This window comes from Dipodomys merriami, unplaced genomic scaffold (assembly GCF_024711535.1).
Source record: "Dipodomys merriami isolate MVZ:Mamm:240054 unplaced genomic scaffold, mDipMer1.0.p SCAF_31, whole genome shotgun sequence".
NCBI lineage: Eukaryota > Metazoa > Chordata > Mammalia > Rodentia > Heteromyidae > Dipodomys > Dipodomys merriami.
In genome coordinates, this window is record NW_027204604.1 from 2,542,899 (window position 1) to 2,566,227 (window position 23,329).

A 23,329-nucleotide genomic window follows, 5' to 3' on the forward strand; every position below is an offset into this window, starting at 1 on the left:
TCCTGGGGCTTGCACCTGTCAGGACCTTGGAACTGTCCCTGAGCATTTTTGCTCAAGGTTAGTGCCCTACCACTTGAGCCATGACTCTACTTTTGGCTTTTTGCTGATTAATTGGAGGATAAGAACCTCTTGGTTTTGTCCAGGTTGGCTTAGAAGCACCATCCTAACATCTCTGCCTCCTGAGTACCTAGGGTTAGAGGCATGAATCACTTACTCCCAGCTGTTTCCTATGTGTATTTTCATGTTTATTTGTACCATTTGTAACTGACTCATGTAGTGATTAAAATAATAAGCACTGCTTGATCATGGTTAAATAAATACCAAGGATCAATTCTTCTATTAATTAGTGAGAGCTTATCAAAATTAGCATCTTTAATCGTGAACTGTTGTTAATTTGCGTTTATTAGGTACACTGTCCCAAATCATTAACACCACTGTAACTGGGCATTAACCGTAGATGCTCACTTTTTTTGTGTTTGTGTGAAAATACTGTACAGAGGGGTTACAATTACATGGGCAAGATAATGAGTACATTTCTTATCAAGCATTGTAGCCTCCTCCTTTGTTTCCCCTTCCACCCCCTGACCCCCCACCCAATCCTCCCCGCCCCCCCCACCAAAGTTGTAAAGTTTGTTTTCGACATAACCACTTACACTTCTCATTGTTGCAATGGGTCCACCTGTATCCCTATTTAAATGTCTGGTTTTTCCCCTTCCCCTCCACAAATTATACCAACATCAAATACAGTGAAAGCAGGGGTTATACTGTGGGGGAGGGACATACAAAGCAACAAAGAAATAATCTTATAAATGCGTTAGAAACAAATGCATGAAAGAAAAAAAGTATTTGAATACATATCTTAGGGTTCATTTCCCTAACATCAACTTATCTGACTTTTTCTGCTTGACTTATACTAGATATTGAAAATAAGGGAAACCATGGGACCTATGTTTCTTTGGGCTTGGCTTACTTCACTTAATATAATTTTTTCCAAGCCTTACCATTTCCTAACAAATGGGGCAATGTCATTCTTTCTGATGGAGGCATAGAATTCCATTGTGTATATATACCACATTTTCTTGATCCATTCATCTACTGAGGGGCATCTGGGTTGGTTCCATATCTTAGCTATGGTAAATAGTGCTGCAGTAAACATAGTTGTGCTGGTAGCTTTAGTGTGGTCTTGTTTGTAAACACTTGGGTAAATGCCCAAAAATGGGATTGCTGGGTCATAGGGGAGCTTTATGTGGAGTCTTTTGAGGAACCTCCATACTACTTTCCAAAGTGGTTGAACAAGTTTACACTCCCACCAACAATGCAGAAGGGTTCCCTTCTGTCCACATCCCCTCCAGCATCTGTTGTTATTAGAGTTCTTGATTTTAGCCATTCTAACTGGGGTGAGTGGTATCTTAATGCTGTTTTGATTTGCATTTCTTTTATGGCTAGGGAGGTTGAGCATTTCTTCATGTGTCTATTGGCCATCCTTCTTTCCTCTTCAGAGAAGTTTTCTTTAAGTCTTTAGCCCACTTATTAACAAATCCTCAAAGATGCTCACTTTTTAATTGCAGAACTGAAGCTTTAGTGAAAAATGCATATTTTAAAATATATACTTCAAATTTTATTTTTAGTGGCTGGGAAGGTGGCTCAGTGGTAGAGCACTTGCCTAGCATGCATGGGGCCCTGGGTTCGATTCTTCAGCACCACATAAGCAGAAAAAAAGCCAGAAGTGGCACTGTGGCTCAAGTGATAGAATGCTAGCCTTGAGCTGAAGAGCTGAGGGACAGCGTCCAGGCCTAAAGTTCAGGCCCCACAACCAAAAAAATATATTTTTATAGCAAACATTTTGATACATTTCCTAGATATGTATCACATTGTGCCATTAACACTTTAGGGAGCAAGCACAGTTGAAATACTGTTTTCAACATGGAAAAAGTTTCAGATCTACTCTCTGTGTGTGTGTGTGTGTGTGTGTGTGTGTGTGTAATTATGTAAGAATTAACAAAAACAAAGTGAAATACTTAGATGTATACATCTATCAAATCATCACATGGCCCTCCTAAATATGTACAATATTTATGTTCTAGTTGAAGAACTTGAATTTGTGACATGAGTTTTTAGAAGAGCAAGTTATTTAAAAAAAAGAAAATTTAAGAACTGAGACCACAGGTCAATCAGTGGTAGCATACTATGGATATAATTCCATATCCAGCACTGAAAAAAAATTCAAAGACAAAATGCATTTCTTTTATTTATTGATTTTTTGTTCTGGCACTCGGGCTTGAACTCGGGGCCTGGGCACTGTATCTTTGCTTTTTCTCTTAAGATTGGCACTCTACCACTTGAAACCTTTTCACTTCTAGCTTTTTGCTGATTAATTGGAGGTAAGAGTCAGCTGGGCTTTACTGTCCCTCCTGACTAAGAACCATGATCCTCAGATATCAGCCTTCTGTATTGCTAAGATGACAGGCATGAATCACCAACATCAGGCTCAAAGTGCATTTTTTTAGCTTGAAACTATAATTCAATTATTAGTAATTAGCTAACCCAATAATATTGAATAACTTACATATATGTTTGGTATAAAATAATATGCAATGTAAAAAAGAATGATTAGGTTTATAAGAGTTTCTACCTGAAGGATGTAGATAGCATTCAGTGGTTATATATAAACAAAAAAAATTTCAGTAAATGAGTAATTTATAGTATTTTCTTTTTTTGGGATGGTACTGTGGTTTGAACTTTAGACATTTTGCTTGCTAAGCAGATATTCTACCACTTGAGCCATACCCTTTTTTACTCAAGGCTGGCACTCTACCACTGGAACCACTGGATTAAATAAGTCTCCAGGACTTTACTGTCCTTCCTGGCTTTAAGCTGTAATCACCAGATCTCAACTTCCTGAGAAGCTAGGATTAGAGGCTTGAGCCACAAGCACCCATCCTGGAAAGTAATTTTTGAATAAAATTAGATCCAAAAATTGTTTGACAAACATTTTCAAGTATTTAGAAAAAAGAGTGAATACCTAACAACCTCTTCAACTAGTTTGCTCTGATATTATTAGTCCCTGCAGTTTTTATATATGTATTTTACATTGTTTGAGGTATCCTTAATCCACATATAGTTTTGTTTGCCCAACTTTTCTTTAAACATTCCATCAGAGGTGATTTCTATGTAGTCTTATAGTTCCAGAAATAACAAAAGTATATACTCTCTGATAGAAGACAAAGGATATTGCTAAAGAAGGGACTGATAGGAGGGTTCAGAACACTGCTACAATCTGGATTGATTTTCTTATAATGTACCAAGTTATGTATTTGACCTTACATCCTGTAAAGATTTGTCCTTAACTGAGCAATTTGTCTTGGACTATAAGCTGTGAGAAGGATGACAGTATTTACATAACATTACACATCCATCTATCCAGCTAGATCTGTTGGTTTCTAACTGAGCAAGGGTTTTCTGAGTATCCTTTGATGAACTGCCTCATGAAGAAGGTGCAGATCAGACTACTGAAGGTCCTCAGAGAGATTGAGAATATGCAACGGAAGTAAGCACAAGCAATGTTTAACTAAACACATTTTTCTTGATGGAAGATCCAGACAGAAGAGAGAAAGTTTGTTCAATATAGGATGAAGAGTTGGAATAAAAACATATGTATAGTCACTGGCAGTATCTACCTAAGAGGTCATGGAGCCCAAGGGGAAACAACTCTAAACAAGTCACTTAACCTCCCTCACCTTACTCCTCTTGTTGGTAAAATACAGTGCTTATGCAAACTCAATACATGTCAAGAAGTATCTGCAAGGCATTGTTTAAAATTGACCCTCTGGATTTCTTCATGCATGCCTAGTTATTATTTATTAAGATGTACTGGAGGCAAGTCTCAAATGGAAGTGAAAATAAAAGGCAGCTAGGCCAAGGGAAGAGGTGAGGTTAAGTACAATGCAATAGAAACTCTTCTACTAATCCAGGAGGACTTCACCTGTCAATCAAATCGAGGTTTCTTTATTTACTTTTCTCAGTTTAATAATGGTTTGTTAACAGAGCAAGCCGGCAGATGTTAGAGCAAGGTGATGAGATCTTGTGGTATCTAGGACTAGTTGATGACTGACTGACCAATTTCCGAAGATGCTAGGAAGGATCATAAAGCTTTTTTTTTTCCTGTGTGTATTTTGATGATAGTTGCATCTATATTTAAAGCTTTCTGTCACTGGCGAGCACTCTTGGTGTTGTCAGACTGTCTATTGGACTGGATGAGCTGCAACTTCTTGCAATTGAATGTCAATAAGACCAAAGCAATTTTGGTTGATTCATAGCACCAGCTTAAGCATATTCACTCGCACAGATTACATTTGACAGATAGTTACCTTCAGCTGAACTCTGTGGTTAGAAGCTTGGGCACCCTCTTGACAGTGAGCTTAGAGTTGATGCCTAATGTTTATTTCATATCCTGTTTTTACCTTTCCTAATACTGCATGTGTAAATCTATATTTAAATGTATTCACAGCTGAAAGTCTCTGCAGTCCACTTGTTATCTCTGGACAGGATAGAGGGATGATGATTCAATTTCATTATTTTAATAAAAATAACTTGTACTCTCCAGTTCTAATTTAATTACACCCAATGAGTAATGATTAATTTTCAAGGGTCTCCTCAGTGAGCAACAGCAACGTAGCAATGTCAGAAAATGCTCAGGTGGGGAGGGGAGGATTTATTATATGTTCATTAAACTTCAAAACTTTCAAATTTGGGGCATGATCATATATACTGAGGGCACAAATCCATATATGGTTATCATTATTCATCTTTGGTCAATTATTTAGGTCAGTCAGTTCTCTAAAAAAAAAAAAAAAACAACAGACATAAAATTACCCATGCCAAGAATATTGAGTCTTCTAAAGTAAATACAATTTAACTCATTCTAAAGTGTTTTACTTGAACTACTAAATGTATATGATCTCTAGATTATATCATTTTCAAAATTGGTGATATTTTTCAATATTTAGATTGGGAAAATAGAAGTAGTAGATTTATATTGAGAAACAGATGCTATTATGGTGTGGAATTATTCATCCATACTGGTATAAGATTTTCAACATTTTGGTTTTGTTAAATTCATTATGAAGCTATTTGGGAATTTTAAAGGCCAAGTCTCCCACTCTATACAAACACTGCAAAGCTTTGGAATTTCTTTTATTTGACTAGCTGAGTGGCAGTTGTGTTTACATCAGATCAGCCTAGATCTAGCTTCCACAGCAAGATTTTAAATCGGGCACATTATTGCTCATGCATTTCCATCTTTTCTAGAACCTACGATTTTAAGACACCAAACAATTCAAATTATGTAGTTGTACATTTCACAAGGAGAAAAACTCATGCTGAAGTAGCTGAAATATTTTTTTCAAAATGATTTTCTCTCCATTCATTGGCATTCTTTTTCTTTTAAAACTGACAGTCAATGTTTTTAAGTTATTTTTCTCTCTTACTGACAGCTGGTAAGTGCTCTGACAGTTGAAATCCAAGATGTAAATGTCTCCCTGATACCTGAGCATTAGTGGAAAAGCTTGGCTCTATCTTAAAATAAAATAAAATTACTTCCAATGGTTCTGAATAGAAGATATGTATAGAAAAGTTGTATAAGTAAAAAGGTGTTTGGAAAAAATATGTCAATGCATTGAGAAATATACTTTTCTCATTGGAGTATGGTAGGTGTTTGTACTGAAGAAAAAAAGCTGATGAGGCTCTGTGTATACATACATGTGTGTACATGTGTGTGCATACTGTTCCATTACCTGTTTATCATTTCAGCTAATTCCTTCAAAGATTAAAGAAAAGTTCAAACGCAGGAAAAGAAGACAGGTTAAGCAGAGTTTTCTATTGAAAAATAAACATTAAGATTAAAAATTATTTTAATTAGAAAATCCTCTCTGGGAAATGTAATCTGGGAAGAAGTTTCTAGAAGCAATTAAGTGGAGACTATATTCCAGTGTTAAGACATTTTCAAGTGTAACTGTTGCAATACTTTCATCACTTTGTAACTCACTTTGAAAAGTAATTTGTTATTTCTACATTGGAAATGGAAGTTTCTTTAAAACTCAAGAAGTTAAATAATGGTATTTATTCAGTGTTTATATACTGTGCAGAGAGCTTCATTTGACCTGTTTTAAAAAAAGTACTTAAAATTTTATATATCTAGTCATATATAGTCATTATATATTATCTATATATGGTCATTTACAGTAATTATACATAAAACATGTTATATATAAACACACACACATATATAGTCATTGGTTAAGTGGCTTAGTATTTGCACATTTTTGCATTGACGCATGCGATTATAAACTAAGACCCTTTTCTTCTTTTTCATGATAGAAATCGACATTCTAGAAATGGGCTCTGCAGTAGTGTCCTTTCAGTTACTTTATTCCCCATCCGACACTACTTTGAATGGTATTCTTCTCCTGTGGTTATATATAGCTTTGTGAAATTTGTCAGATAGGAGAAAATAGGTTGGTTTCCATATGCCTGTGACTGTTTGAAGAGTATGTTTTGGGAGGCAGGGGAAGACCTGCATGGTTAAGTGACAAAGAACAGGAATCTCCTTACAGAAAAAGCAGCAGGAGATCCCTGGGCCAAAGCCACAGCCCTGCAATCAGCAGCTCAGAAATGGCCCTCCTCTTTGAGTGTTATGCAGATAAGCACGGCTCTAGCTAGTTCTCCCCACCGTCCTCCTTTGATTTTTTTCTGTTAATGTGGCATTTGCATTTGGGTCTGACTGAGAACAAGGCCCTGTGCAATGCCTCCTGACTCATGTAGAAAGCTGCTTTTAGGTTAGAAGTGATGCGGTACCACATGATAAAAATGCATCTTTGGAGACTTGACTCATTTGGAATTCCTTTGTATATGTTTCAGTGATAGTATTACTGTACAAGGTCTTCTGTCCCGTCCTCCCATTCTCCTATTTCTATTTCACTATCTTCTATTTGACTCCACTCCCCCCCTCCCCCACTTCTTTCTCTATGCTTTCTTTCTGTCTGCCTCCCTGATTTCCTTCTTGCTTTCTTGCTTTGTAGTCTAGTGTATTATCCTCTTACCTCAACTTCCTGAAGGCTGAGATTAAAGGTGTGTACCATTATTTCTAGTTATAAACTTTTCATCTTAATGTCCAGATGTTGTGTTTGTTATGAACAGTAACAAAAAGCAACGTCAAGATAAGCAATGATTAGGTCCCCCACAAAGAGAAAATCTTTAAGGAGAAGATTCTTAAGGATTGTCTTAAATTGTAGATTCAATGAGAATATTAAAATAATCTCAGTTTATAGAAAATAGATCCCACCCACCCCCCCTTCTTTAATAATGCTATTCAAGAGACAGCTAGTTATTGTGTGACACAAGCTTGATTCTCAGGAGATCTGGACAAAAGGGGAGGTTACAGGGTCAAGAGAGCTGATGCTATTCAAGTAGATATTTGAGTAGAATTCCCACCCCAGAATCTTGCCTCATCCTTAATTCAGACAGTGTGACAATGGAAATGGGGGAGAGAAAGAGAGGGCAGATGGGATATCCTGTCAGGTTAAATGTTAAAATGAGGTCCTTTATTTCTGTCTCTGTTGGCACTGGGCATTAAAGACCCCCGTGACACATTTTGGAAGTGTTGCCATAAAGCAGCTTTTAACACTTGAGGATCAGTAAAGGGTATTATTGAGTTCTTAATAGATTCTGTGTTTGCCTATTGAAGTTCCCACACTGCTGATAGCCACCTTGTTAATTTGTAAAACACTCTGGGCCACCTGGAGGCTGGGTGCTGTTCAACCAAGTTCTGCACCCAAGCTTTCCTGTGTAATAATTACAAAACGTTTAACATTTGAAGGAGAGTCTCTACACATGGGAATATTGATCTTGGACAGTTCAACCTGCATGGCATAATCAATGCAAAAAAAAAATGTTTTTGACAGTGCTGGAATGTGAACTGAGTGTCATGCGCTTTGCCAAGCAAGTTCTCTACCGCTTGAGTCACATCCGCAATCCTTTTGCTTTTATCATTTTTTTCAGATAGGATTTCACACTTCTTCACCAAGTTCTACCTCAGACTGTGATGCTTCTATCTATGGTTCCTGCACAGTTAGGGTTTCAGGGGTTCCTATTATTATGAGTGACTCATTTGTTGAGATGGTGGTCTTGCTAGATTGACCTCTACCCTGATCCTTCCAGTCTCTGCCTCTTGAGTAGCTGGGATTATAGGTGTGTACGCTCGTACCCTCTTTCTCCCCAATTGTTATCTATATTGAAAATTTTTCATCAGGTCAGCCATGTCATACCTTGTGGTGAAAATGAAAAATGGAAACCAGATTGTTAAAGATAGATAGTTAATTTTTGTGCTATAAAAATGTCATTGTGATTGGCATCCGGTACTTTATTGCATAGCAAAACAAAATGTAAGTGTTGCAAACATTAAGTCTTCAGCTATTTTCCTTGTCAACAATCTCATTCTGTAGCTGATACTCAATCTGCAAGCATGTCTAGGCATTTTGATTTTTGTCTTTTCCAAAGTGTGCCCTATTTCTTTCCTAAAATGATAACGTTTGCACATTCTAGATCCTGCATTATTTTCTTCTTTGTTTCTGAAGGTCTTGTTGGTGGCCAGTTCAGGCTTCAGAGCAATTTTAGGGCAGCCTGATTAGAGCATGACTGTGTCAGCAGACAAACAACTTCAAAACAAACTCATTCAAGCCAATAATAATAATAGCAATAATAACAACAACAAAGCAATTGATCCATATTTAAAAATATATTTGTCCTAGCTTACATCAAAACCCCATCAAAATCTGTCAGATTTTTTAGGGTGTCATAGTCATATTTTCAGAGTCTAAGAATCTAAATGGTGAAGTGGTTATTCTTTTCAATGACTACTCTCCATTGTTTCTGTTATCCATAATCACTACACAGTTAAAAAGACACATGACATTGTGTTGAGATTTTACAACTGACCATATTAGATATTCTGTAAACAGCTTTGGCTCCAAAGGAATCTCAATGAGATTCCTTTAGCCAAACAGGAGTGACAAAAATTTACAGACTAGTACAGATACATCACTGAGAATAAGTTTGGTTTTTTTCTCTCTCTCTCTTCATTATTGGTTGTAAAGAATTTAACCTGGAACTTTAGGATTGAAAAGTTTGCAAGGTAGAGTGCAGAATTACAGGTTGCAGTCAGGAGGTAGAAAGCCATAAAGGTTACAATGCTCTTGTAACTGGGAAAGGGTGGAGTTGAAGTTTGCCTTGTGTAGATTGTATGCAGGACCATACTATGATGAAAACATAAGGGGAATTTCATGTCAGGTTAGGGTGTCCTGAGTACTTGATGATATTAGTCTGGATACTTGAGTAAAATTTCTATACCAGAAATTTGCTAGGTGTCAACATAGCACCACAGCCAACCATTACCCTGATTGCAGTAGTACTGTGAATCTTCTATTCGCACAAGCATTCCTAAAACTCTCTACCATCCTTAGCCTACATCTATATTTTGTCCTGTACTTGAGGCTGTGTTTAGTGAACCATAGTCTATAAAGTATCACCACCAATGTCCTTTCAAATTACTGCCCAAAATTCTGCAAAATCTTTGACTTATATAGATGCTGTTTCTTCTCTTACCTTTCTTTGTCTCTCCAAGTGCAAGGTACTTGGGTATCTCCTTTTCAAGTACCTAGCTTCTGGTAGCTGGTAGAAATATAGAAATTGCATTTCTATTTTTCTTCTACCTAGCTATGGAAAGCAATAGTCCCCTTAAAGCCAGCAATGATGCATGTACCTTTGATCCATACTTGCCTGTGTTTTTGCAAGTGCTGGCAGCTTGGGCATCACTGAGATACAATGAAGCATCACCTTTTACTTAGATTGTCTCTCTGTCATCATCCTTCAGTTGATGACCATGTAGCTTTACCTTCTTTATGCTCTGCTTGAGCACACTACATGCTCTTTTCTGAAGATACATTGACTCCAAATAATGACATCAGGCTATAGTACAATGTTCAATGTTCAATCCCTAGACACTTGCATGACATAGGATCTATTGGGTTCATGCCATTCATTTCTAGGCTCAGCCACACACATACACCACAAACACGTGTGCACACACACACACTCATACTCATACATATATACACATACAGTGTTGATAACTTCTCTACTTTTTAATTTCATTTTGGTTCCTCCTCTTTAAGCACCTATCCTCAAAACATTTATCTGCTTCTATACCAATATGTAGATGGCAGAACAATACTAAAGACAAACAAACAGTTGGATGGAAGTCACTATAAATTAATGATTTGCAATTGGAGCTACATCCTCAGTGTAGCCCCAGGGTAAATTTCAGAAGTCCAGCTGTTGACTCAAAGAGGGTTACATAACCGTATTTTCAGTACATATTGACAGATTGCCTTCAGACAATGTCTGACTAATGCACACTTCTACCAATTAACGAGCTCAATTCTCATATTCCTGTCAATACTGAGAGGCATCTTTTTACTTTTCTTCTAATGTTAGACAAAACGATTCATTTGCATTTGATACTGTACCTGGCCCATATTTCATCAAGTCTTACTGCCAGCCGCACGTTTTCCTTCTGAGCATTACCTGCACTTCATCTACCCATCCCTCTCTTTCTCCTCCTTCAGTCCCTCCTTCTCTCCCCTTAATTTTTTGGCAAGTAAGTCATTTTAATGTGTTTGGAAGTATTTTTTCCCTCTTTGGTAATTTGAAAGATATAAAATTTGGTTTTTATTTGTGCTGAAGAAAAATTTTAAATCTCCATGTAAAAATAATTTAAGCCTATATTCTTCAATTCATAAATTTTAGACATGAAGTTATTTAAGAGCCATATGAAAATAAAGAAATGATCATATCTTTGGCTTTATAGTCCTTTCTCCTCCTCATATTTTGGTTTCTGTCAGAATAACTACGAATTAAGAATCCAGCATATGAGGTGTCAGGGGCTCATACCACCTCACCTCAGCGACTCCGTTGGTTGAGATCTGAAAAACTTAGTTCAAAGACAACATTGGATAGAAATGTCCATGAGATTCTTATCTCTGCTTAACCAGCAAGAAGGCAGAAGTAGAGGTATGGCTCTAGTGGCAGAGCATTGTCTATGAGTTAAACAACAAATAGCAAAATAATCAAGATCATAAGACTGGAGCTCAAGCCCCAATATGGGCAAAAAGGTTAAAAAACAAAAACAAAAACAAACAAACAAACCAGAATCTAGTGTATGATAGAAAAGGCCATATTTAATATTGTATTTTTACTTCACAGTATTATCATCATAACTACTATTTGAATTTTACATGACATCTAAATGGATAAAATACACGAGTACCCATTTAATAACACCCTGGCCTAATGTCTCAATTTGACTTGTGTTTCTCTATTTGCGAGCATTTCCATCTTTTGAAAGGGGTAGGTGTGGGTAGGAGGTGCCTTTCTAGGCTTGGAGACTGTGCAAAGAGGTGGGACAGGAGCTGGGTTTGTATGAGGTCTGAGCAAGGAGGCAGAGGTCAATGAAAAAACCACTAGGTCTGGGGGGTGGGGACTTTTCAGTTGAGTGCATGATGGAATGTCTGCAGGCAGGCTTAGGTAGATTGCCCTGCCTGTGTCAGAGGAATCTTGGTGGCTTGGGGTCAATCCTTCACTGGCTTTTTTTTTTTTTGTAACTTATGGGATTCTTATGAGTTTCTTTCTGTATCCTGAAACTTCCAGACCTAAGAGCATATATCATCATTTTAGGAGGTTGTCAGGGAATATTCTTGAGAATATGGTAATGTTTTCTTAGGTGAATATTTGAGCCACCTTTTTAATCATTAAATGATGACTGCTATTACATCTTGGAGTGTTCTTTAGAATTCAATCCTACAGGATCTGTAGTCAATATAGTTTTTTTTCCCCCCCAGTATCTTTTTGTGTATAGTATGCGAATCAAAGGCTTATCTTCTTTCACGCAGGGTCTTGTGTTGTTAAAAAAAAAGTTAATATGTACTTTTCAATCTATATTTTTCTCTCTGGATATTGCATTGAAAATTGTAACTTCTAGCATTATGTTTGTATGCATGTTTGCCAAAGTTCATAATTTCTAAATTTACATTGCCACAGCTCTGTCAATGAGCACCCAGATTTAAATATTATAAGGTCGGCTTTCAGTTTGAATTCCCTGCTTTACCTAATGCAGTGGCTTGTCAGAAAACAGTCCTGAATAGCTGCATGCTATGAAGGTGAGGCTGAGCAGTTGCCAAAATTTGAGTTTATTTGCTTTTTATAAATACTAAGAATTTACCAGGAACTGTCCTGAGCAATAAAGATTCAGTCAGCACCAGGAAATGGTGCAAGAGAGAATGGGACCAAGGGGAAAGGGGTAGATAGATGAAGGGGAACAGGGGGAGAATACAGTCAAGACTATTTAAAAAATGTACTCGAGACAATTTATTTCTTCATATATGCCACAATATAGAACACTGTCATTCAATAGATAGCTAATATAATGAAACATAAACAAATAGAAGTGTTGATGTGAATCTGATACTAGATGTTGATATAGCCAGGTGGCTCACGCCTGTAAAGTCAGCTACTCAAGAGTCCGAGATCTGAAGATTGTGATTCAAAGCCAGACGGCCAGAAAAAAACAGAAGACACTCATCTCCAAGTAAGCAGCAACAAGTCAGAAGTGGAGGTGACCTAGCCTTGAGTGGAAAATCTTAGGGGCAGTGACCAAGTACTAGGTTCAAGCCCCAATACCGGCACTCTCCTCACACACAGTGTTGATATAGAAGTGATGTGAGAAGGAATACATCGATCAAATTCTTTCTCAAGAATGGATGAACATTTGTAATTTTTAAAATTCTGTGTATGTAGTCTCTTCTATCTGGAACAGAAATCTTCCTTTGTTACTGCTTTGTAGTCTTTTAAAATAAGGCTGCTTGTATAACATAGTGTTCTTTTTTCCTGAAACCTTTATAAAATCTCTGGCTGAACTAGTGATTCTGATTTTTCTCACATATTTTTATCAGTAGTTTCATTTTCTCTTCATGGATCTCCTCCCTACTCAGCCTTCTCTGAACTTTACTGTCCACTAGAAGTTATCTGGAATTTCCTTAAAATAATATACATTATTTTAACATTGCTGGACTCTATATAACCCTTAGAACTTTTCTTCTGTTATTAATTTTTCTTCCTTTCTTCCTTCCTTCCTTCCTTCCTTCCTTCCTTCCTTCCTTCCTTCCTTCCTTCCTTCCTTCCTTCCTTCCTTTCTTCCTTCCTTTCTTCCTTCCTTCCTTCTTTCCTTCTTTTTGTGCCATTCCTGGGACTTGAACTCAGAGCGTGTGTGCTGTCCCTAAGCTTCTTTTACTTAAAGCTAGCTCTCTATCACTTGAGCCACAGCTCTACTTCTGGCTTTTTGATGGTTAATTGGAGATAAGAGTCTCATGGACTTTCCTGCCCAGGTTAGCTTTGAACCATGATCCTGAGATATTAGTTTCCTTCTGAATAGCTAGGATTATAGGCATGAACTACTGGTGCCCAGCTTGTTCATAGCATTTCTGATCTCTGATTTTTTTGTTGATTGTGGATTCTGTCTGCTGCTGGGTATATTGTTATTTCACAGGAAAAACAAGGTAGTGATAGTGTCATTCATAAATAGTTTTAGCTACTTAGCAACAGATGTTATTCTAAATGTATGTTTATCCTAAATTACCTTCCATTTAATGAGAGTGACTCTCATTCTTCAAGTTTCTTTGCAATATCTATTTTCTATTATGTTGTCAGTCAATTTTATAGTGCCTCTCAATTTAATGTCATCTTCAGTTTCATTATCAGACTAACTCCCTCTTGCATATCATTAAAGAAAAGCTGAAATGAAACTGGAATTTCTCATCAATCCTCCTCTTTAAGTAACATTGCTTAGCTGGGCACCGGTGGCTCATGACTATAATCCTAGCAACTCAGGAGGCTGAGATCTGAGGACCAAGGTTCAAAGCCAGCCTGGGCAGGAAAGTCCATGAGACTCTTATCTCCAGTAAACCACTAGAAACTGGAAGTGATACTATGGCTCAAGCAGTAGAGTGCTCTCCTTGAACTGAAGAGCTGAGAGATACCACCCACGCCCAGAGTTCAAGCCCCACGACAGACAAAAAAAAAAAAAAAAGGAACATTGCTTAAATTTAAGCCCATTTAAAGTAGTGTTTCAAATACACTGTTGTATATATTCTCTCTTCCACCTTTTCTGTGACCCCCATACCCTCCCAAACACAAACTAATAACATGATAAAGGAGAAAGAAAATAAAACACACTAAATGATTTAAATATATATATATATATATATATATATATACTATATATACACTAGGATATGATAAATTATATAGGTCTTCAGACATTCACACATTGAGGCCAAAGAAAGATGTGCATACCAGCAGATCTCAAAGGCTCAACAGCTGTGTGCATAGGGCCATAGAAAATAATATTGTATGAAGTGAACTCCAAGAAAAGGAATTTCATTATTATAAACAAAAAGTGAATAGGAAAAAAATTACAGAAGTTACATAAAATGTTATTTTACAAGAGAGTTGTGCTGAATGATGTATATGTTTGAATCAGAAAGACTTTGTTCCAAGAATGAAGACTAATGCAGTTAACTGATTAAAGCAGACATTATTGTATATGCATACATATTAAAGGATGCCTAGATAAATAGGAAATCTCCAGAGTGGAAAAAAATATCCAAAGAATTAAAAAGAATGTGATAGGAAGTTCCTAGGTAATAATTTAGGTCTGTGTGGGTGTTAAAAAAAACTTAAGATAATAGCTGAGATCTGAGTGACAATACAGATTTAGTTAATCCTAAATCTCTTAATCCTATAACTAACGCTTTTAAAAGAAGTCTTGAGATCTCAACCTAACTTGAGTAAGTGAAATTCAAATTCGAAGGTGAATTTGTGGCAGGTAGTAAGCCTCAACCTAATTATATTTACATGATGGGAGCTATACTAATTTACAAACATCCATTGTTTCAAGTATTAGAAAGTACAGAACACCATTGAAATAAGCTTAACTGAAAGCATTGTGTGAGAGACAATGTGTAATACATTTCTTTAGTAGTAAATATATCCGTGATAATTCTCACCCTTGGCTTTTAATTGTTCACCTTTTAATACCTACCTTCATTCTTTCTCTTAAAAAGTATGCTGAAAGTAGTTATAAGCTCATTATGTTTTTCTTTTTAATGAGTAAAATCATTACACAGATGTTTTTCATAACAAATGATTTTATCTAGTCTTTGCATTTCTGAGGCCTGTTGACCTTTTTGGTAAACTAATCCAGGCTTTACAAAGAGGGAGCTATTCTAAATACATAGCCCACTAAATTTTCAGACTTAGTTTTGATGACAGTCATTGCTTACCTGGGGAAAAATGACATGTGAAGAGATATGAGAGATTTGGACTCTGTAACTGTGAACTATAAAACACAGACTTTCCTGTCAGTGCTGGCTTTGAAGTGTGATCCTCAGGTCTCAGTCTCCTGAGTAGCTAGGATTACAGGTGTGAGCCATTGGTGCCCAGCATGATTCATATTTTTAACAAATTTTCTTCAGTACTATCTATGGAATTAAAAAAAAATCTAAGATGACACAAAGTTCAGAAGATATTTGTGGAAAAGTGTTCATTTTAAGAATATAAAATAATAAAAAAATTCATTATTTAACAGGATATGAATTTTAACTCATGCCCTAGTGCTTCTGTTTTTGTCTAAAATTATGTGTGTGTGTGTGTGTGTGTGTGTGTGTGTGTGTGTGTGTGTGTAGGATTATAGCCACCAGTGTCTGGCTAGAACTATATTTTTTAACAACAAACCACTGCTTAGAATTCTTAACAATCTGAGGATTTCAAAGTATATGATAAATATACTTCCTTGCAAAGTATATGAAGTATCCTACTACGATATATTATATTCACTAGGTGTATTTTCTTTATTGTTAAACTTGTAACATAGATTGTGTTGGTAGTTGTATTTTGGGGGCATCAGTCGGTAAGTTTTTGGGTTCTGCGTTGCATATAAAGTACATTTACCAAACTTGTAAATAACATAAATCTTGGAAAGACGGAAAATATACTGAATGATAGAAAAGCTATACAAAAAGGATTTTGAGCCAGACACTGGTAGCTCATACCTGTAATCCTACCTACTCAGGAGGCTGAGAACTGAGGATGTTGGTTCAAAGCCAGCCTGAGGAGAAAAGTCCCTATGAGATTCTTGTCTCCAATTAAACACCAGAAAACCAGAAGCAGAGCTCAAAACAGTGAAGTATTAGCCTTGGGCAAAAGTGCTCAGGGACAGTGGGCAGGCCCTGGGTGCAAGCCTCATGGCTTAACAAAGAAAAAACAAAAAACAAAAAGAAATTAGAGAAAGATTTTGATATCCTGGACCAAGGGGTTAATTCTAACAAGATGAGATAAAATGGATTAATTCTTGCCCTTAGGCCCATAAAACACCTACACATGTACAATATGAGATAGATGCGGTTTAAAAGTAATGACAATTAAAAAATAGATTTACCACTTGAGTGAATAGTTAGCTCAATTTAATTTCTCAGTTTGGCTTCATGATGTCATTGGCAAAATTTAGCAAGCCATTTTGAATTGTATTAAAGCAACGATAATCCTGTATCAATTTGAAAGGTCAAACAACATCTAGATATTATAACATATGGAGCCAAATTTCAAGGAGGAAGAGACTTAAAATTATGTCACATTTAGAATATCATAGAAATAAGCATATCTATCCACGGAGAGATTTAGGAGAGGAATGGCTTTTTTTTTTTTTAACATTTCTTTTATCTATGTAAGCTCTCGCATGGAAAGGAGATTAGATTTGTTTAGTGTGTTCTCAATTGTTAGAAGTAGGATTTATGAAGTGAAGACACATAGAAAGATACCTTTCAGTTTGAAGATGTATAATGTAAAAAGCAGTTCAAAGACTAAAGGGTTCCGAAAATCCTCAGAGATATAATGCAAGAATACTTAAGTCTCAGGATCCTCATTTGTCTGTGGCAATGTTCCACTGTGGACGGTTGAAGTATAAAAGAGTAAGTGATGGCAGTGTACAGGAAGAAGTACCCCTCTCATTGGGAGAGGCATCTCCAAGAAGCCTGCATCATGACTGGATAGAATTGGGGCAGAGAGACACACAAATTGATCCAGTCACCCAAAGGGCTGAATTTTACGCACTTCAAACTTGTTGTGGAACCCATTCCACATGATCTCAGATAAGTTTTGTTTTTGGTATGGCATAGTTTTATTATCTTTATGAATATAACCACCAACCTACCTGTGAAGATAAAAGAGTGAATGCATATGACATTCTTAGAACAATGCCTGACATGCCAATTTTACAAGACATATTAACATTAACTTCTCTTGTTATATGGAAGTCGTTGGCAAAGTATTATTGAAGCATGTGGGATTTGGGGATGCATGTTTAAAAAAGCAGAGCAAAACTGAGGTAAATGCCTGCATAATAAAAAAAAAAAGGGAATAAATCCTAAACTTAGTATTGAGCATGTGAGCACCAGACAGTAAGGACCTCTTACCAATGAGACTGGGGTTTGGCTGATGGTGAAGGTTAGTAACAAAATTAGATGGGCTGAGTTAGGAATACCCTCAGAAGACCTTAGTTGGGCAATGGCAATCAGCTAGGCTCTAGGAGTCCATGTGTTCTCATGCAGGAGAATATAGCGAGTGGAATTTTGAAGTAACCGTAAGGAGTTTTCAGGATAAATTGTCTCGTGCTTAAAAATTACAGATAGTAGTAAAATCATATATGCAAATCCTTCTTTTACTTAGAAATAGAAATTTCTATTTCAGGATAACTTCTATTTCAGAAAGCCTAAGTTTTTTTTTTAACTCCAAAAAGTTCCTCCTTATGATTAAGATCACAGTGATTTTCTTTCTTTCTTTCTTTTGTGTTTGAATTCCTTAACATTTGAAAGGATGTTCATTCTATTTGTATAATCTATCATCATTTTTCAAGGGTGAATTTGAATTTTGGATGTGCTGCCAATCTACTCCTTATTAAATATAGTAAAAAAGATGTTATTTAGCACCCTTAAACTGGTTTTACTTTAAGATAAGATCTGTAAGACTAACACAATTGAATGTTTTGGGGAGGTTTGTAATTAATTCCAAGAAGGCAAGTCACATAGAGAAGGTTCTGTGAGACATAACATGCACTCATAGAAAGAGGAAACAATGAAGTAGACAATGATTTGTTGAACTTATTGCAGTTCAGTACTGAAATTTAAAACAAGTATCATCATTTATACTGATTTGAATACTGCTCAATTGCTCAATATGGTAAAACTAATTTGTGATCTTGTATATAATCTTTCTGAGAGAAAGGATCCTTATTTTTTTGGTGTAAGTCATAGAGCCACTCTGTGTACTGGTTTGATGTTTTGTTTTGTTTTTTTTTGTCAGTCTTGAAGCTTGAACTTGGGGCTTGGGTGTTGCTCCTGAGCTCTTTTGCTCAAGTCTAGTGCTCTGCCACTTTGAGCCAGAGCTCCATTTCCAGTGTTTGAGTGTTTAATTGGAGCCAAGAGTCTCATGGAGACTTTTCTGACTGGGTTTGGCTTTAAAACATGATCCTCAGATCTTAGTCACCTGAGTGGCTAGGATTACAGGTGTGAGCCACAGGTACCTGGCTGAAGTTTGATTAAATTTAAATTAGAAGGATCCAGAGAATAGGAAACCCATTTTCAAGTAGGAGGGCAGTGTAGTATGCTATCTATTACTTTCCTTAGCATAACTGAACTGTTTCTTTGGGTAGTTAGTGGCCAGTGGTAGTAGAAGAGCAACAGATAACTGGCTTTTCAAGAGAATAGGCAATTATGGACAATGAGAATCCCTTTGTTCAGGTGGACTTGGTGATATTTTCCCTTTATAACTGTTCAGCTATAAATGTGCAACTTTCATGTCTTTTGAATTACACTCCCTACTAATCAAGCAGGAGAATAGGAGGATAGTGTCTTTTTAAGAAAATGTAGTACAGTTTTGCACTCAAAGGGATGAATACACTCTCTCATAGGAACACACACTTGATCAAGAATGTGTTTAAATTGAATAAGGAACGCTCAGGGAATAAAGGCTTGAGAATGGTCAGTTCATCTATCTCTGCTTTCCGAAGTGTCCTTGGGTCTCTTATGAGAGGGGTTTTTAAGGCCCGTCTGCAACTGCTACTGGCAATGTTGTAGGCTCACTCCCTCAAAGCACATTGATAAACACTCACAAAGCTTCTCTCATCCTCCTAGGGCTTAGAGAATGAGAGAGATGGGAAGTTTGCCTCCACCAAAGGCTTTCTTTTCACAAATCAGAAATTCCCTCGTATATATTCCTATTCCCCTCAATAACTGGCAAGGGGGTGATCAGAATGAGCTATTGCAGAGATCCACCAGTATTCACTGTTTCCCTGTGATGGGGCCCCAGATCAGAATTGTAAAATAGTTGGGAGAATCTTGGCACATAAAACATGGTGCAGAAAAACCAAAGAAGATGTAATCTTATTTATAGAAAGGGGGCTGGGGAGGGGAGGGGGTGATGGGCCAGAGTGGCTCTGGGGGTCATCACTCTTGGTTTCTCAAGTACCAACCCCGTGAAGACATCTGAAATTCACTGCAAGTGACACTGAATTCTTCTGCTAAGCAAATAGGTGATGAGTTGATAAAAAATAAAAATAAAAAAAGGAGGAGGTCCTGAACTCCTGACTACCGAAATAACACAGTGAATACAGAAAATCAAAACCATGCTTGCTATCTGACTCAAAATAAAGGTGCACTTAAACTTGTAAAAGACAACATTTTTATTTGAATGATATGACAGAGCTGTCAGAGGGGAGCTACCTGCTATAAAGAAACCCTAAGAATTATTACCTTTATTAGACCAGTGACACTGAGCTTTAGCCATACATTTCCAACTTCTGTCCCTCTACAGAGACAATTTTCTTTTCTTAAATAAACTGTCATGCTAGTGTTAATATATGGTTGGCTTCCTCATGCTCTGAGAATACTGCTGATATAAAACATGTATATGTTAGATTGGTAATAGTATCTTTAGTGTAGCTGACTAGAACAAATGTGTTTCCCTCATGGCTGTGTTAATGTGATAAAGGAAAATTGGCTGTTCATCAGCTTTTGGCTGGGTAAAGACAGTAGAGATGGAACCACATTCTTTTTTATGCATTAATACCACCGAGAACTTTTCCACTAGTTATATTTCATGTGCCTGCATGTTGTGCGAAGATGTTGTAAAACATGAGATAATGCTACCAATAACAAAGTAGAAAAGGCTGTATCTTTTATAATGATAACAGTCAAACACCAAATGACAGTAACAGGCTGTAAAAAATGGGATGCAAAAAAGAAAAAGAAAGAAAAAGAAAAAAGGAAAAGGAAGAAAGAAAGGCAGCCTTATTACCCAGCAGGAAATAATAGATACAGGTGCATGGGGTATTTATGTATAATTTTATGTATGTTAAAGAGTTTTGCTTTAAAATTAGGTCAAATTCAACAATTAAGAAAAAAGAGTATGTTTAGATGATGCGAATGGAGAAAAGTATGTTGAATAATGTTTTCAACAAATGAGTTTTAACAGACATTTGTAATATTAACTGATACATTTTTTGTTTCATTGAGTTTTCATTGAGGGGATTTATTTTCTTTTAGTTGTGTATTCTTTATTTTTGTCCATTGTTGGATTGAACTCAGGACCTGGGTGCTATCCCTGAGCCTCTTTGTGCTCAAGGCAAGTGCTCTACCAGTTGAGCCACAGCACCACTTCCAGTTTCTAAGTGGTTAGTTGGAGACAAGAGTCTCACAGGAACTTTTCTGCTCTGGCTGGCTTTGAACCACGATCCTCAGATCTCAGCTTCCTGAGTAGCTAGGATTATGGGTGTGAGCCACCAGTGCTGCCTTCTTTTAGTCATCGATTGTAATGGAAATAGAAGGATGATTTCCACCACAACTGGCTACATTTGGAAATGTTACACATAAATATGAACAGTGTTCAAGTGACTTGAACAAATTTAAAGAACACATAAATTTACATCAGTAAACTTAGGTGAAGATAATCCGGGAAGTGTCTTTTATTTTTTCTTTAAGTAGTTGTACAAAGGAGTTGCTGTTTAACAAGGAAGTTTACGACTACAGTGCACCTTGATCAGTGTCAGCCCTTTCCACATTCTTGCCCATCTCTCCCCTACCCCCTTCTTTTCTCACTTTTCTTAATTTTGTAGGATATGAATTGAAAGCTGTACTGAATTCTCCCATTCTTCTCCTCTTCATTTTTCTACCCCTTTCCACTTGACCCTACCCCATTCCTTTCAAGTATCTTTTCCTGGTATTTATTTTGTTAAACTTTGACCTTTCAATTAAAGTAAAGCAAAGCCTTATAAATGGAAGTTACTATTTAGATTCAACTTGAGCAGATGTTTTAATTTGGCTCTATTATGCTTAAGAAATGGAAATATAATGTCTTTCTAGGTTGGCATTTCACACCTGCTGTTTTCCCCTGATATTGGTCATAGGACCTCACCTTATTTGTGCCAATTCCCACTATTAACTCAGGGCTATACAGAGAAACCCTGTTCATTGTTAAAATTATTTTTTTTGGAGGAGGGGTAATTAGTGTATTTTATATTCTTTATTTTAAAATGTGGTTTTCTGTATTTTTATGAACTTTCAAAGGTCGTACAAGAAGGTTACAATCTTTAACATGTCCATCTAAGTATCTACATATCTTGATGACAGTCACCCTCCATCCCCTCTGTTTTCCCCATCACAATGTTCACTTCTTTATCACATATGGGATTCACATTGAGGATTTTTGCTGAGTTTGTCCCTGTTCTCTTCTTCATTCATATTCCCCCTTTCCACTATCCCCTTAGAAGGTTTGAATGGAGTCCCCGTGGGAATAATTCTCATAATGATTTGACGATATCAAAGGATAAATGTATATCATCGCTAATTCTTGCAAGACCTTTTTAACAGAACATTAAAAATATACTTTATTGGCCAGATGTAGGCTCACTGCAGATGTGTGTGGGATGGTAAAGATGTTTCCCCTATATCCCCTACCTTCACATAGCCACACCCTTTCCCATAGCAGAACCCCACACCAAAGAGGTACATTTTTATACTGATGAGTCTATGTTGACTTGTTATTACTCAAAGTCCACAGAAGAATGATATTTTGAATGCAGATACAATTTTAATTAGTATTAACTCCAACCACTGAATTGCAAGACATTGTTACACCTCTTTTTTCTTTCAGTCCTTCCCTCCTCCAGTCTTTTATCTGCCCTTTGGATTGATTTACTAATTTGAATGATAGTGATTCCCTTCATATTTAAGTCAGAAGCACTTGAACAGAAAGACCATGTGAACAGAGTAAAGTTGATGTCAAAAGAAAGGGACACTTTTCTAATTGTACATTCTCCTCAAACATGTTGTGGAGAGACAGTCTATGAGATACTTTGCACAAAAGGTTGACTGAATTGATTACTCGGGAATTGTATCACACAGCAAAATTCTATGATCATATCTGTTGGGTCTTTTGTTAATTAATTGTTATTGGACTATATCCAGAGTTATTTATATATTGTCTATGACTACTTTTCTGTTGATACATTCAGATGAACAATTGTGTCAAGGGCTATCTGGCTCACAAAAAAACTAATTATTTACTTTGCAAAGAAAAAATTTCTTTCCATTCATTTATGAAAAAAATTTGCTAATCCTTAAGTTAGATACTGTGGTTAGTGTGGCTTGATTGATTAGCTTACAATGTGACTGACACATTTTTGTCATTTGGTTATTCAATATATCTAAGACTTGCCATCTGGATACCAATAACTTAGTAAATATTTAGGAAGACTATATTGTACTAGTAAGTTATTTTGACATACATTTCTGGTATATCTGGTCTTGAATATTTTTCTCTATTGTATTCTACCTTGTCTCCAAATTCATTTGGCATTGAGAGAACACCATATTCTCAAAAAAAACCCCAACAACCTTACAAATGCAGTAAGCTAGTGATAGGACAAACTATGCATACCAGTGAGTCCCTTGAGATATATTGACCCAGCACAGAAGCACACTGTAGATTTATATGTAGTCTTGTAATCATGCTGGGCTATCACTTTGCTATTGAAATAAATCGTTTCCAGTCTTCCCACCTGAAGAAAGTAGAGAGATAGGAAAATAACTTGAAAAAGACTGCTAGTATGGGG

General features: G+C 36.5%; 1 protein-coding gene across 1 annotated transcript in view; it reads left to right on the forward strand.

Moving 5' to 3' along the window:
• Nucleotides 1-23,329, forward strand: part of Ush2a (usherin) — a 640,266-nt gene that overhangs the window by 11,500 nt on the left and 605,437 nt on the right. The window lies entirely within an intron of this gene.